We start from the raw sequence: 17,061 nt of genomic DNA on the forward strand, positions 1-17,061 counted from the left end.
GGATGCTACTTTTCATTGCGCACTTAGGTTTATTAAGGGTGCTAGATACAGAAATCACCACTGTGTTTTATATCAAAATGTGGGTTGGACTTCCCTGTCCATGAGACGAGAACAACATGCTCTCGTGTTTGTCTATAAAGCACTTCTGAATAAACGACCTTCTTATTTATCATCACTCATCAATATTAGAAGTAGAATTCCTAAAACCAGGTCTCAAGCTTGGATTACACTTGAGGCCCATGTGGTTTCCACAGAGTTGGGTATGGCTGCCTTTTCCTGTTTACGCTCCTTGTCTGTGGAATAGCCTGCAGACTAAACTTAAACTTCAGACTCTTGTCGCCCATCAGATACCCCTCCAGTATCTATAGTATACCCCTCTGGTATCTACAGTATACTCATCCAGTATCTACAGTATACCCCTCCAGTATCTACAGTATACCCCTCTGGTATCTACAGTATACTCATCCAGTATCCACAGTATACCCCTCCAGTATCTACAGTATACCCCTCCGGTATCTACAGTATAACCCTCCAATATCTACAGTATAACCCTCCAGTATCTACAGTATACCCCTCCGGTATCCACAGTATACCCCGCCGGTATCTACAGTATACCCCGCCGGTATCTACAGTATACCCCTCCGGTATCTACAGTATACCCCTCCGGTATCTACAGTATACCCCTCCGGTATCTACAGTATACCCCTCTAGTATCCATACCCCTCTAGTATCTACAGTATACCCCTCTAGTATCCATACCCCTCTAGTATCTACAGTATACCCCTCTAGTATCTACAGTATACCCCTCTAGTATCTACAGTATACCCCTCTAGTATCTACAGTATACCCCTCCAGTGTCTACAGTATACCCCTCCGGTATCTACAGTATACCCCTCCGGTATCTACGGTATACCCCTCCGGTATCTACGGTATACCCCTCCGGTATCTACGGTATACCCCTCCGGTATCTACGGTAAACCCCTCCGGTATCTACGGTAAACCCCTCCGGTATCTACAGTATACCCCTCCAGTATCTACAGTATACCCCTCTAGTATCTACGGTATACCTCTCCGGTATCTACAGTATACTCCTCCAGTATCCATACCCCTCCAGTATCTACAGTATACCCCTCCAGTATCTACAGTATACCCCTCCGGTATCTACAGTATACTCCTCCAGTATCCATACCCCTCTAGTATCTACAGTATACCCCTCCAGTATCTACAGTATACCCCTCCAGTATCTACAGTATACCCCTCTAGTATCCATACCCCTCCAGTATCTACAGTATACCCCTCCAGTATCTACAGTATACCCCTCCAGTATCTACAGTATACCCCTCTAGTATCCATACCCCTCCAGTATCTACAGTATACCCCTCCGGTATCTACAGTATACTCCTCCAGTATCCATACCCCTCTAGTATCTACAGTATACCCCTCCAGTATCTACAGTATACCCCTCCAGTATCTACAGTATACTTCTCCGGTATCTACAGTATACTCCTCCAGTATCCATACCCCTCCAGTATCTACAGTATACCCCTCCAGTATCTACAGTATACCCCTCCAGTATCTACAGTATACCCCTCCAGTGTCTACAGTATACCTCTCCAGTATCTACAGTATACCCCTCTAGTATCCATACCCCTCCAGTATCTACAGTATACCCCTCCGGTATCTACAGTATACTCCTCCAGTATCTACAGTATACCCCTCTAGTATCCATACCCCTCCAGTATCTACAGTATACCCCTCCGGTATCTACAGTATACTCCTCCAGTATCCATACCCCTCCAGTATCTACAGTATACCCCTCCAGTATCTACAGTATACCCCTCCAGTATCTACAGTATACCCCTCCAGTGTCTACAGTATACCCCTCCAGTATCTACAGTATACCCCTCCAGTATCTACAGTATACCCCTCCAGTATCTACAGTATACCCCTCTAGTATCCATACCCCTCCAGTATCTACAGTATACCCCTCCAGTATCTACAGTATACCCCTCCAGTGTCTACAGTATACCCCTCCAGTGTCTACAGTATACCCCTCCAGTGTCTACAGTATACCCCTCCAGTATCTACAGTATACCCCTCTAGTATCCATACCCCTCCAGTATCTACAGTATACCCCTCCGGTATCTACAGTATACTCCTCCAGTATCCATACCCCTCTAGTATCTACAGTATACCCCTCCAGTATCTACAGTATACCCCTCTAGTATCCATACCCCTCCAGTATCTACAGTATACCCCTCCGGTATCTACAGTATACTCCTCCAGTATCCATACCCCTCTAGTATCCATACCCCTCCAGTATCTACAGTATACCCCTCCAGTATCTACAGTATACCCCTCTAGTATCCATACCCCTCCAGTATCTACAGTATACCCCTCCGGTATCTACAGTATACTCCTCCAGTATCCATACCCCTCTAGTATCTACAGTATACCCCTCCAGTATCTACAGTATACCCCTCCAGTATCTACAGTATACTTCTCCGGTATCTACAGTATACTCCTCCAGTATCCATACCAGTCCAGTATCTACAGTATACCCCTCCAGTATCTACAGTATACCCCTCTAGTATCCATACCCCTCCAGTATCTACAGTATACCCCTCCAGTGTCTACAGTATACCCCTCCAGTATCTACAGTATACCCCTCCAGTATCTACAGTATACCCCTCTAGTATCCATACCCCTCCAGTATCTACAGTATACCCCTCTAGTATCTACAGTACACCCCTCTAGTATCTACAGTATACCCCTCTAGTATCTACAGTATACTCCTCCGGTATCTACAGTATACTCCTCCAGTATCTACAGTATACCCCTCCAGTATCTACAGTATACCCCTCCAGTATCTACAGTATACCCCTCTAGTATCCATACCCCTCCAGTATCTACAGTATACCCCTCCAGTATCTACAGTATACCCCTCCAGTGTCTACAGTATACCCCTCCAGTATCTACAGTATACCCCTCCAGTATCTACAGTATACCCCTCTAGTATCCATACCCCTCCAGTATCTACAGTATACCCCTCTAGTATCTACAGTACACCCCTCTAGTATCTACAGTATACCCCTCTAGTATCTACAGTATACCCCTCCGGTATCTACAGTATACTCCTCCAGTATCTACAGTATACCCCTCCAGTATCTACAGTATACCCCTCCAGTATCTACAGTATACCCCTCTAGTATCCATACCCCTCCAGTGTCTACAGTATACCCCTCCAGTATCTACAGTATACACCTTCTTGTATCTACAGTATACCCCTCTAGTATCCATACCCCTCCAGTATCTACAGTATACCCCTCTAGTATCTACAGTACACCCCTCTAGTATCTACAGTATACCCCTCTAGGATCCATACCCCTCCAGTATCTACAGTATACCCCTCCAGTGTCTACAGTATACCCCTCCAGTATCTACAGTATACCCCTCCAGTATCTACAGTATACCCCTCTAGTATCCATACCCCTCCAGTATCTACAGTATACCCCTCTAGTATCTACAGTACACCCCTCTAGTATCTACAGTATACCCCTCTAGTATCCATACCCCTCCAGTATCTACAGTATACCCCTCCAGTGTCTACAGTATACCCCTCCAGTATCTACAGTATACCCCTCCAGTATCTACAGTATACCCCTCTAGTATCCATACCCCTCCAGTATCTACAGTATACCACTCTAGTATCTACAGTACACCCCTCTAGTATCTACAGTATACCCCTCTAGTATCTACAGTATACCCCTCTAGTATCTACAGTATACCCCTCCGGTATCTACAGTATACTCCTCCAGTATCTACAGTATACCTCTCTAGTATCTACAGTATACCCCTCCAGTATCTACAGTATACCCCTCCGGTATCTACAGTATACCCCTCCGGTATCTACAGTATACCCCTCCGGTATCTACAGTATACCCCTCTAGTGTCCATACCCCTCCAGTATCTACAGTATACCCCTCCAGTGTCTACAGTATACCCCTCCAGTGTCTACAGTATACCCCTCCAGTATCTACAGTATACCCCTACAGTATCTACAGCATACCCCTCTAGTATCCATACCCCTCCAGTATCTACAGTATACTCCTCCAGTATCCATACCCCTCTAGTATCTACAGTATACCCCTCCGGTATCTACAGTATACTCCTCCAGTATCCATACCCCTCTAGTATCTACAGTATACCCCTCCAGTATCTACAGTATACCCCTCCAGTATCTACAGTATACCCCTCCAGTGTCTACAGTATACCCCTCCAGTATCCATACCCCTCCAGTGTCTACAGTATACCCCACCGGTATCTACAGTATACCCCTCCGGTATCTACAGTATACCCCTCTAGTATCTACAGTATACCCCTCTAATATCTACAGTATACCCCTCCAGTGTCTACAGTATACCCCTCCGGTATCTACGGTATACCCCTCCGGTATCTACGGTATACCCCTCCGGTATCTACGGTATACCCCTCCGGTATCTACGGTATACCCCTCCAGTATCTACAGTATACCCCTCCAGTATCCATACCCCTCCACTATCTACAGTATACCCCTCCGGTATCTACGGTATACCCCTCTAGTATCCATACCCCTCCAGTATCTACAGTATACCCCTCCAGTGTCTACAGTATACCCCTCCAGTATCTACAGTATACCCCTCCAGTATCTACAGTATACCCCTCTAGTATCCATACCCCTCCACTATCTACAGTATACCCCTCCGGTATCTACGGTATACCCCTCTAGTATCTACAGTATACCCCTCTAGTATCCATACCCCTCCAGTATCTACAGTATACCCCTCCAGTGTCTACAGTATACCCCTCTAGTGTCCATACCCCTCCAGTATCTACAGTATACCCCTCCAGTATCCATACCCCTCCACTATCTACAGTATAACCCTCTAGTATCCATACCCCTCCAGTATCTACAGTATACCCCTCCAGTATCCATACCCCTCCACTATCTACAGTATACCCCTCCGGTATCTACAGTATACCCCTCCAGTATCTACAGTATACCCCTCTAGTATCCATACCCCTCCAGTATCTACAGTATACCCCTCTAGTATCCATACCCCTCCAGTATCTACAGTATACCCCTCCAGTGTCTACAGTATACCCCTCCAGTATCTACAGTATACCCCTCCAGTATCTACAGTATACCCCTCTAGTATCCATACCCCTCCAGTATCTACAGTATACCACTCTAGTATCTACAGTACACCCCTCTAGTATCTACAGTATACCCCTCTAGTATCTACAGTATACCCCTCCGGTATCTACAGTATACTCCTCCAGTATCTACAGTATACCTCTCCAGTATCTACAGTATACCCCTCCAGTATCTACAGTATACCCCTCCGGTATCTACAGTATACCCCTCCGGTATCTACAGTATACCCCTCCAGTATCTACAGTATACCCCTCTAGTGTCCATACCCCTCCAGTATCTACAGTATACCCCTCCAGTGTCTACAGTATACTCCTCCAGTATCTACAGTATACCCCTACAGTATCTACAGCATACCCCTCTAGTATCCATACCCCTCCAGTATCTACAGTATACCCCTCTAGTATCTACAGTACACCCCTCTAGTATCTACAGTATACCCCTCTGGTATCTACAGTATTCCCCTCCGGTATCTACAGTATACTCCTCCAGTATCTACAGTATACCCCTCTAGTATCTACAGTATACCCCTCCAGTATCTACAGTATACCCCTCCGGTATCTACAGTATACTCCTCCAGTATCCATACCCCTCTAGTATCTACAGTATACCCCTCCAGTATCTACAGTATACCCCTCCAGTATCTACAGTATACCCCTCTAGTATCTACAGTATACCCCTCCAGTGTCTACAGTATACCCCTCCAGTATCCATACCCCTCCAGTGTCTACAGTATACCCCACCGGTATCTACAGTATACCCCACCGGTATCTACAGTATACCCCTCCGGTATCTACAGTATACCCCTCTAGTATCTACAGTATACCCCTCCAGTGTCTACAGTATACCCCTCCGGTATCTACAGTATACCCCTCCGGTATCTACGGTATACCCCTCCGGTATCTACGGTATACCCCTCCGGTATCTACGGTATACCCCTCCAGTATCTACAGTATACCCCTCCAGTATTCATACCCCTCCACTATCTACAGTATACCCCTCCGGTATCTACGGTATACCCCTCTAGTATCCATACCCCTCCAGTATCTACAGTATACCCCTCCAGTATCTACAGTATACCCCTCCAGTATCCATACCCCTCCACTATCTACAGTATACCCCTCCGGTATCTACGGTATACCCCTCTAGTATCTACAGTATACCCCTCTAGTATCCATACCCCTCCAGTATCTACAGTATACCCCTCCAGTGTCTACAGTATACCCCTCCAGTATCTACAGTATACCCCTCCAGTATCTACAGTATACTCCTCCAGTATCCATACCCCTCTAGTATCTACAGTATACCCCTCCAGTATCTACAGTATACCCCTCCAGTATCTACAGTATACCTCTCCGGTATCTACACTATACTCCTCCAGTATCCATACCACTCCAGTATCTACAGTATACCCCTCCAGTATCTACAGTATACCCCTCTAGTATCCATACCCCTCCAGTTTCCACAGTATACCCCTCCAGTGTCTACAGTATACCCCTCCAGTATCTACAGTATACCCCTCTAGTATCTACAGTACACCCCTCTAGTATCTACAGTATACCCCTCTAGTATCTACAGTATACCCCTCCGGTATCTACAGTATTCTCCTCCAGTATCTACAGTATACCCCTCCAGTATCTACAGTATACCCCTCCAGTATCTACAGTATACCCCTCTAGTATCCATACCCCTCCAGTATCCACAGTATACCCCTCCAGTGTCTACAGTATACCCCTCCAGTATCTACAGTATACCCCTCCAGTATCTACAGTATACCCCTCTAGTATCCATACCCCTCCAGTATCTACAGTATACCCCTCTAGTATCTACAGTACACCCCTCTAGTATCTACAGTATACCCCTACAGTATCTACAGCATACCCCTCTAGGATCCATACCCCTCCAGTATCTACAGTATACCCCTCCAGTGTCTACAGTATACCCCTCCAGTATCTACAGTATACCCCTCCAGTATCTACAGTATACCCCTCCAGTATCCATACCCCTCTAGTATCCATACCCCTCCAGTATCTACAGTATACCCCTCTAGTATCTACAGTACACCCCTCTAGTATCCATACCCCTCCAGTATCTACAGTATACCCCTCCAGTATCTACAGTATACCCCTCTAGTATCTACAGTACACCCCTCTAGTATCTACAGTACACCCCTCTAGTATCTACAGTATACCCCTCTAGTATCTACAGTATACCCCTCCGGTATCTACAGTATACTCCTCCAGTATCTACAGTATACCCCTCTAGTATCTACAGTATACCCCTCCAGTATCTACAGTATACCCCTCCAGTATCTACAGTATACCCCTCCGGTATCTACAGTATACCCCTCCAGTACCTACAGTATACCCCTCTAGTCTCCATACCCCTCTAGTATCTACAGTATACCCCTCTAGGATCCATACCCCTCCAGTATCTACAGTATACCCCTCCAGTATCTACAGTATACCCCTCCAGTATCTACAGTATACCCCTCTAGTATCCATACCCCTCTAGTATCTACAGTACACCCCTCTAGTATCTACAGTACACCCCTCTAGTATCTACAGTATACCCCTCTAGTATCTACAGTATACCCCTCTAGTATCTACAGTACACCCCTCTAGTATCCATACCCCTCTAGTATCTACAGTACACCCCTCTCGTATCTACATTACACCCCTCTAGTATCTACAGTATACCCCTCTAGTATCTACAGTATACCCCTCCGGTATCTACAGTATACTCCTCCAGTATCCATACCCCTCTAGTATCTACAGTATACCCCTCCAGTATCTACAGTATACCCCTCCGGTATCTACAGTATTCCCCTCCGGTATCTTTAATCCTTCAGTATCCATCCCCTCCACTACCCCCCCCCCCCCCCCATCTCTTCCATTCAGTGTGTATGTGTGTTTCTGTGTAGTGAATGCCTCAGTGTTACAGCTCTTAGCTGGGTCAGTCAATAGCCTCTTAACCCAGTTACCAGAAGCAATGCCAACTGCACATATCTCTCTGTCTATGTATGTCTGTCTCTCTCTCGCTTTCTCTCTCGGTTTCTGTCTCGGTTTCTGTCTCTCTCTCTCTGTGTATCTCTGTCTGTGTCTGTCTCTGTGTCTGTCTCTGTGTCTGTCTCTGTGTCTGTCTCTGTGTCTGTCTGTCTGTGAATCACATCACTTGACTTTGAGTGATTCCATTTTCCTCCTTAAGTGATTTAGTTTACCAGCTGCTCACTCCCTGTGTGTGTGTCGTGTGTGTGTCATGTGTGTGTGTCATGTGTGTGCAGCAGAGATTAAAAGAAACTCAAAATACAGGAAGTTTTCTCTCTGATTCTGATTGTTGGACCAGGATGCAACAGCACAGGGAGAAACACACACTCTCACTCTCTTTATGCATTGGACTAAATGAATCCTTTGTTCTCCTTCTCCCCCCTCTTATCTCCCTCGCTTTCTCTCTTTCTCTCCCTCACTTTCTCTGCTCCATTTTCTTATCTGGACAGTGTTTCTCTCCGTGCTCTCCCTTGGGCCTAAGCCCACCTCTGGCATGTATTAGTGTGTGTCGGAGCTCATGCTGCTTTGTTTATCTAACTGTGGCAGGACTCCACCCCTCCCTCTGACATCATCATGGTCTTTCTACAGGAATGTGTTCTAATTCCTCCTCTCCAGAGTTGCTCTCCTCTCCGCCCCTTTTCTCTGTCTCATTGTTTGGATCAGATCAGTGGAGCTGGGGAAGGTTTCTGTCTGTCCCTCTTTCTCTCTTTCCTGCTGTGGTGTAGTTGACGTGTAGCTTTGTGAGGAGTGCTCTTGGAGGGTTGTCACTTGGAACTATTCAGTTTGGCACACACACACACATGCACTCACTCACACACATACACACACACCAGTGACAGTCAAGAGGACTATAATGTCAGCTCATGGGTGAGTGTACTACTGAAGTAGCTGTTTGCCAGTATAACTCTGTGCTCTGTGTGTCTGTATGTTTGTGGAAAAGGCTTGTTTTGTATCTTTTAGATATGTGAGCGGGACTGTGTGTTTGAGGGTTGTATTTATTTTGGTGTGTTTCTCAGAGTTGTATTTGTGTGAGTGTTGAACTGTGTAAATACAGTATGTGAGTTGGATGATTGAAATGGACTTTGCCTCACAGCCTTACCCTTCCTCTATGCTCAGCTGGATGGAGACATGTTGGAATGCTGTGTCCGAGTGTGTATGAATCCAAGTGTGTGTCCGAATTTGTGTGTTGTCCGAGTAGATGTCTGAATGGCGCTGAAGCCAGACTTTGGTCTGTGTCCAGTATATCATAATCCCAGCTGCCTGTGTGTTCCTGTGTGTGGGTATTATAGTAATTATATGTATGTATGTATGTATGTATGTATGTATGTATGTATGTATGTGGGAGAGACAGGGTGTGTGGGGGGGTAGAGATACACTGGTATATGTGTGGGAGAGACAGAGGGGGTGTGTGTGTTTGGGGTAGAGATACACTGGTATGTGTGACTCCATGTGTTCTTTGTGTGGTCAGATTCTCCGCAGTCTCACCTTTTCTGAATGGACAACCTTGTAAGAGTCCGCTCCCTCTCCCACTCTGCTGAACTATGCTTCCATCTTATAGCACATCACGGCTAAACTACAGGTACCTGCCAAAATAAAGGAAACACTTGAGTAAATGAGAGATACAAAGTACAGTGGGGAGAACAAGTATTTGATACACTGACGATTTTGCAGGTTTTCCTACTTACAAAGCATGTAGAGGTCTGTAATTTTTAATCATAGGTACACTTCAACTGTGAGAGACGGAATCTAAAACAAAAATCCAGAAAATCACATTATGATTTTTAAGTAATTAATTTGCTTTTTATTGCATGAAATAAGTATTTGATACATCAGAAAAGCAGAACTTAATATTTGGTACAGAAACCTTTGTTTGCAATTACAGAGATCATACGTTTCCTGTAGTTCTTGGACCAGGTTTGCACAAACTGCAGCAGGGATTTTGGCCCACTCCTCCATACAGACCTTCTCCAGATTCTTCAGGTTTCGGGGCTGTCACTGGGCAATACGGACTTTCAGCTCCCTCCGAAGATTTTCTATTGGGTTCAGGTCTGGAGACTGGCTAGGCCACTCCAGGACCTTGAGATGCTTCTTACGGAGCCACTCCTTAGTTGCCCTGGCTGTGTGTTTCGGGTCGTTGTCATGCTGGAAGACCCAGCCAAGACCCATCTTCAATGCTCTTACTGAGGGAAGGAGGTTGTTGGCCAAGATCTCACGATACATGGCCCCATCCATCCTCCCCTTAATACGGTGCAGTCATCCTGTCCCCTTTGCAGAAAAGCATTCCCAAAGAATGATGTTTCGACCTCCATGCTTCATGGTCGGGATGGTGTTCTTGGGGTTGTACGCATCCTTCTTCTTCCTCCAAACACGGCGAGTGGAATTTAGACCAAAAAGCTCTATTTTTGTCTCATCAGACCACATGACCTTCTCCCATTCCTCCTCTGGATCATCCAGATGGTCATTGGCAAACTTCAGATGGGCCTGGACATGCGCTGGCTTGAGCAGGGGGAACTTGCGTGCGCTGCAGGATTTTAATTTATGACGGCGTAGTGTGTTACTAATGGTTTTCTTTGAGACTGTGGTCCCAGCTCTCTTCAGGTCATTGACCAGGTCCTGCCATGTAGTTCTGGGCTGATCCCTCACCTTCCTCATGATCATTGATGCCCCACGAGGTGAGATCTTGCATGGAGCCCCAGATCGAGGGTGATTGACCTTCATCTTGAACTTCTTCCATTTTCTAATAATTGCGCCAACAGTTGTTGCCTTCTCACCAAGCTGCTTGCTTATTGTCCTGTAGCCCATCCCAGCCTTGTGCAGGTCTACAATTTTATTTTTCTGTTTGTTTGAGTGTGTGGACAGGTGTCTTTTATACAGGTAACGAGTTCAAACAGGTGCAGTTAATACAGGTAATGAGTGGAGAACAGGAGGGCTTTATAAAGAAAAACTAACAGGTCTGCGAGAGCCAGAATTCTTAGTGGTTGGTAGGTGATCAAATACTTATGTCATGCAATAAAATGAAAATTTAATTACTTAAAAATCATACAATGTGATTTTCTGGATTTTTGTTTTAGTTTCCGTCTCTCACAGTTGAAGTGTACCTATGATAAAAATGACAGACCTCTACATGCTTTGTAAGTAGGAAAACCTGCAAAATCGTCAGTGTATCAAATACTTGTTCTCCCCACTGTATATTGAAAGCAGGTGCTTCCACACAGGCGTGGCTCCTGACTTAACTAAGCAGTTAACATCCCATCATGCTTAGGTAATGTGTAAAAATGCCCAGTTGCCCATTATTTTGGCTACCATGGCTAGAAGAAGGAGCACAGGGGGTTTAAAGGATGTGTGTATGTGTCAGTCACCAGATCTCAACCCAATTGAACACTTATGGGAGATTCTACAGTAGATTGGCGTCCGAGACAGTGGTTTCCACCACCATCAACACCAAATTATGGAATCTCTCGTGGAAGAATGGTGTCGAATCTCTCCAATAGAGTTCCAGACACCTGTAGAATTTATACCAAGGCACATTGAAGCTGTTCTGCTGGCTCGTGGCCCAACACCCTATTAACACACTTTATGTTGGTTTTTCTGTTATTTTGGCAGTTACCTGTATGCTAACATCTCATGGCACATCACTGTTAAACTATGTTAGCATTCTAGCACATCCCAGCCTAACAATGTTAGCGTCTTATACTGTAGCACTTCACTGCTAAACAATGTTGCCATCTTATAGCGTATCACTGCTAAACAATGCTAGCATCTTATCGCACATCACAGCTAATCTATGCTAGCATTTAAAGTACATCACAGCTAAACTATGCTAGCATCTTATATGCCAGGAGTTTTTGCTGACATGGTCAGGAATAACTTTTATCCTCATTTGATTGCTAAACTTCACACTTATAACATAGTGAAGCTCAATGATGTACACTTTTCTAGCATCCTGCAGTACAGGCTAGCACTGCTTTTACATGGGTGCCAGTCTACCTCACAGCTAACCTCCACATTCTAATTCATCAACCAACCCAGTGATTAGACCGGAACCACTGAGAATATTAGTTTGACAGTGTGACTGTAGGCTGACAGTGTTATGAGATGCAGAGGAATGTGTGTGGATTGTTTGGGATATGTTTGTGTGTGTTAGTGGTTTAGGAGTTTCTCAATATGTCTGTGTGGTTCAAAACCTACACCCCAACCCGAGCACTCGGTTCCGCCACCTCAGGTATATTGGCCCTCCCACACATACGAGGGGCTGGCTCATACCAGTCAAAGCTCTTGTCTGTCCTGGCACAGCACCAATGGTGGAACAAGTTTTCCCCTAACTTCAGGAGAGCTGAGTCCCTGCCGACCTTCTGAATTCCCCCTAACTTCAGGAGAGCTGAGTCCCTGCCGACCTTCTGAATTCCCCCTAACTTCAGGAGAGCTGAGTCCCTGCCGACCTTCTGAATTCCCCCTAACTTCAGGAGAGCTGAGTCCCTGCCGATCTTCTAAATTCCCCCTAACTTCAGGAGAGCTGAGTCCCTGCCGATCTTCACGAAATCTTCTGATAAGATTATCTTGATTAATCCCACAGCACCCCCCACCCGACCCCCAAAATGTAATTACTATGACTGTGATATGAGGTTGTCCTACCTAGCTATCTTAAAATGAATGCACTAATTGTAAATCATTCTGGATAAGTCTGCTAAATGACAAAAATGTATACTGAACAAAAATTTAAACGCAACATGCAACATTTCAAATTATTTTACGGAAGTCCGTCAATTTAAATAAATTCATTAGGCCCAAATTTATGGATTTACATGACTAGACAGGGGCGCAGCCATGGGTGGGCCTGGGAGGGCATAGGCCCACCCACTGGGGAGCCAGGCCCAGCCAATCAGAATGAGTGTTTCCCCACAAAAAGGGCTTTCTTGCAGACATAAATACTCCTGTTTAACTAGCTTTCCGGATGGCTAGTCTCAGACGATCCCGCAGGTGAAGAAGCCAGATGTGGAGGTTCTGGGCTGACGTGGTTACACGTGGTCTGTTGTTGTGAGGCCAGTTGGATGTACTGCCAAGTTCTCTAAAACGACGTTGGAGGCAGTTTATGGTGGAGAAATTAACATTCAATTTTCTAGCAACAGCTTGCCAATTGCACATTCCCTCACACCGTTGTGACATCTGTGGCGTTGTGTGACAAAACGGCACATTTTAGAGTGGCTTTTATTGACCCCAGCACACGGTGCACCTGTGTAATGATCATGCCGTTTAATCAGCTTCTTGATATGCCACACCTGTCAGGTGGATGGATTATCTTGCTCACTAACAGGGAAGTAAACAAATTCCTGCACAGAATTGGAGCGAAGTAAGCTTTTTGTGCGTATGGAACCTTTCTGGGATTTTTTATTTCAGCTCATGAAACATGGGACCAGCACTTTACATGTTGCATTTATATTTTTGTTCAGTGTATACGGTAAGTGCTGGGTGGGTGCAGACGTGGTGTGGCTGACTGCACTAAACCATTTATGGGGTTGTTTGTTTAGACTTTGGATGTGTGTCAATATGGCTACCAGGAAGAGATCAATTTCTAGAACTTGGCTTTACTCTCTATTCTCACCTCTTTCTCTCTATCCTTATCCCTCTATTCTCACCTCTTTCTCTCTATCCTTATCACTCTATTCTCACCTCTCTCTCTCTATCCTTATCCCTCTATTCTCACATCTTTCTCTCTATCCTTCTCTCTATTCACACCTCTTTCTCTCTATCCTTATCCCTCTATTCTCACATCTTTCTCTCTATCCTTATCCCTCTATTGTTGGCTCTGTGGGTTGTGTTTGTGAACAGAGCCCCAGGACCAGCTTGCTTAGAGGACTCTTCTCCAGGTTAATCTCTCTGTAGGTGATGGCTTTGCTATGGAAGGTTTGGGAATCGTTTCCTTTTAGATGGTTGTAGAATTTAAAAGGCTCTTTTCTGGATGTTGATAATTTGCGGGTATCGGCCTAATTCTGCTCTGCGTGCATTATTGGTGTTTTACGTTGTACACGGAGCATATTTTTTTGCAGAATTCTGCATGTAGAGTCTCAATTTGGTGTTTGTCCCATTTTGTGAATTCTTGGTTGGTGAGCGAACCCCAGACCCCACAACTATAAAGGACAATGGGTTCTAGAACAGATTCAAGTATTTTTTTTAGCCAGATCCTAATTGGTATGTCGAATGTTTTGATCTCTGTGTTTACAAACACACCCCACAGAGCCCCAGGACAGAAACACAATTAGACCCAACCAAATCATGAGAAAACAGAAAGATAATTATTTCCAAAGTGTCAAGAAATTAACAAAAAAACTGAGCAAACTAGAATACTATTTGGCCCTTAACAGAGAATACACAGTGACAAAATACCTGACCACGGTGACTGACCCAAACTTAAGGAAAGCTTTGACTATGTACAGACTCAGTGAGCATGGCCTTGCTATTGAGAAAGGCAGACATGGCTCTCTTGATAAGACAGGCTATGTGCCCACTGCCCACAAAATGAAGTGGAAACTGAGCTGCACTTCCTAAATTCCTGCCAAATGTATGACCATATTAGAGACACATATTTCCCTCAGATTACACAGATCCACAAAGACTTTGAAAACAAATCAAACAATGACCAACTCGTATGTGTTAGGCGAATTAACGCAGTCTGCAATCATAGCAGCAAGATTTGTGGCCCGTTGCCATAAGAAAAGGGCAAACAACATAAATACAACACATACAACACGGGGTGGCAGGGTAGCCTAGTGGTTAGAGCGTTGGACTAGTAACCGGAAGGTTGCAAGTTCAAACCCCCGAGCCGACAAGGTACAAATCTGTCGTTCTGACTAGTCCAACAGGCAGTTAACCCACTGTTCCTAGGCCGTCATTGAAAATAAGAATTTGTTCTTAACTGACATGCTAGGTAAAATAAAAATAAATAAATAAAATAAACATATTTCAGTTGATTTATTTTCCTTTTCATACTTCAACTATTGGCACATTGCCAATAATATAACATGTGAAATGTCTATATTCTTTTAAAAACCTTTGATGTTTACTAATGTTTATTTCCCTTTTATTTGTCGTCTATTCCATTTACTTTGGCAATGTAAACATAAAGACAATAAAGCCCTTTGAACTGAAAGAGAGAGAGACAGAGGCAGAGAAAGACAGAAAGCGAGAGAGAGAGAGGTCTCTGTCTGCCCAGTCTCTCTGTCTGCTCGGTCTCTCTGTCTGCTCGGTCTGTCTGTCTGCTCGGTCTGTCTGTCTGCTCGGTCTGTCTGTCTGCTCGGTCTGTCTGTCTGCTCGGTCTCTCTGGTGAGGTAATGCTGGAACATATGGGTCACTTCCTGTCTCGTGTGTGTGTGTGATCCTCTGCTTTCCATGCGGGTAAAACCTTTGTTAGTTGGAGGGGGGAGGATCGAGGGAAGTGGTATCTGTAATCACTCTCTGATTACAAGACTTGCATGTTTTTGTTAATCTTTTCTGTAGAAAGGAGGACTGTAGCTAACTGAGTTATGTTTTCAGAGACACACCCAGGGTATAGAGTGCAGTCCACACGGTCCTCTGAAAAACGTTTGTCTCTCTGCCTCTCCAGGGGTTGTCTAAAAGTCTTGGATTCCTCTGTGTGTGTGCAGATGTGTGTGTGCAGATGTGTGTGTGCAGATGTTTGTGTGCAGATGTTTGTGTGCAGATGTGTGTGTGCAGATGTGTGTGTGTGTGCAGATGTGTGTGTGTGTGCAGATGTGTGTGTGCAGATGTGTGTGTGTGTGCAGATGTGTGTGTGTGTGTGCAGATGTGTGTGTGTGTGTGTGCAGATGTGTGTGTGTGTGCAGATGTGTGTGTGTGTGCAGATGTGTGTGTGTGTGCAGATGTGTGTGTGTGTGCAGATGTGTGTGTGTGTGTGCAGATGTGTGTGTGTGTGTGCAGATGTGTGTGTGTGTGCAGATGTGTGTGTGTGTGTGCAGATGTGTGTGTGTGTGCAGATGTGTGTGTGTGTGCAGATGTGTGAGGGCTGGAAGTCTTGAAGCACTTATTTCTCAGAGGCCTTTTTCTTATTTTCTTGCTCAGCCTTCCTGTGAACCGATTGGTTGCTATAGCCCACACCTGAGTGTGTGAGTGGATCCCTGACTCTGGTTTCCCTCATGTGACTGATGGGAGGGATATGAAGAAGAAACAGGCGAGGGAGAGTCGAAGAAGGGAGAGGAGAGTGCAGCTGTGTGTGTGTGGGTTGTTGGTTCAGAGAGAGTGCAGCTGTGTGTATGTGGGTTGTTGGTTCAGAGAGAGTGCAGCTGTGTCTGTGTGGGTTGTTGGTTCAGAGAGAGTGCAGCTGTGTGGGTTGTTGGTTCAGAGAGAGTGCAGTAGCATGTGTGGGTTGTTGGTTCAGAGAGAGTGCAGCTGCGTGTGTGTGGGTTGTTGGTTCAGAGAGAGTTCGGCAGCATGTGTGTGTAACAAGGTGGGTATTACTGTGTTGGGCTCAGTGGGCTCAAGCTGGAAGGCTGCGTTGAGCTCTGCTGTAAAAACACCCTCCTTTCTTTCCTCCCTCCATCTCTCCTGGTCTCTCTCAACGGAGCAGTCTCTCCCTCACTGACTGCTTTCATTTCTTAGCCTGGTTCTGAGTTAACCTGTCCCCTCATCCCATATACTCCTACCCTGTCCCTGTACCCTAGAGGATTTTACCCTCCTGTCCCCTTACCCTGTCCCTGTACCCTGAATGATTTTACCTCCCTGTCCCTGTACCCTGTCCCTACAACCTAGAGGATTTTACCCTCCTGTCCCCTTACCCTGTCCCTGTCCCTGTACCCTGGAGGATTTTACCTT

The 17,061-nt window shown here is 45.4% G+C and overlaps 1 protein-coding gene and 1 long non-coding RNA gene across 5 annotated transcripts in view; both read left to right on the top strand.

The window, feature by feature from the left end:
* LOC139385464 (arf-GAP with Rho-GAP domain, ANK repeat and PH domain-containing protein 1-like) overlaps positions 1–17,061 on the top strand; it is a 114,978-nt gene that overhangs the window by 44,445 nt on the left and 53,472 nt on the right. The window lies entirely within an intron of this gene.
* LOC139385465 (uncharacterized) lies at positions 16,392–16,745 on the top strand. The gene is made up of 2 exons (XR_011628947.1): positions 16,392–16,500; positions 16,571–16,745. It is a non-coding gene; the product is annotated as an uncharacterized lncRNA (long non-coding RNA).

Source organism: Oncorhynchus clarkii, chromosome 27 (genome assembly GCF_045791955.1).
Source record: "Oncorhynchus clarkii lewisi isolate Uvic-CL-2024 chromosome 27, UVic_Ocla_1.0, whole genome shotgun sequence".
In the NCBI taxonomy this organism is placed as follows: domain Eukaryota; kingdom Metazoa; phylum Chordata; class Actinopteri; order Salmoniformes; family Salmonidae; genus Oncorhynchus; species Oncorhynchus clarkii.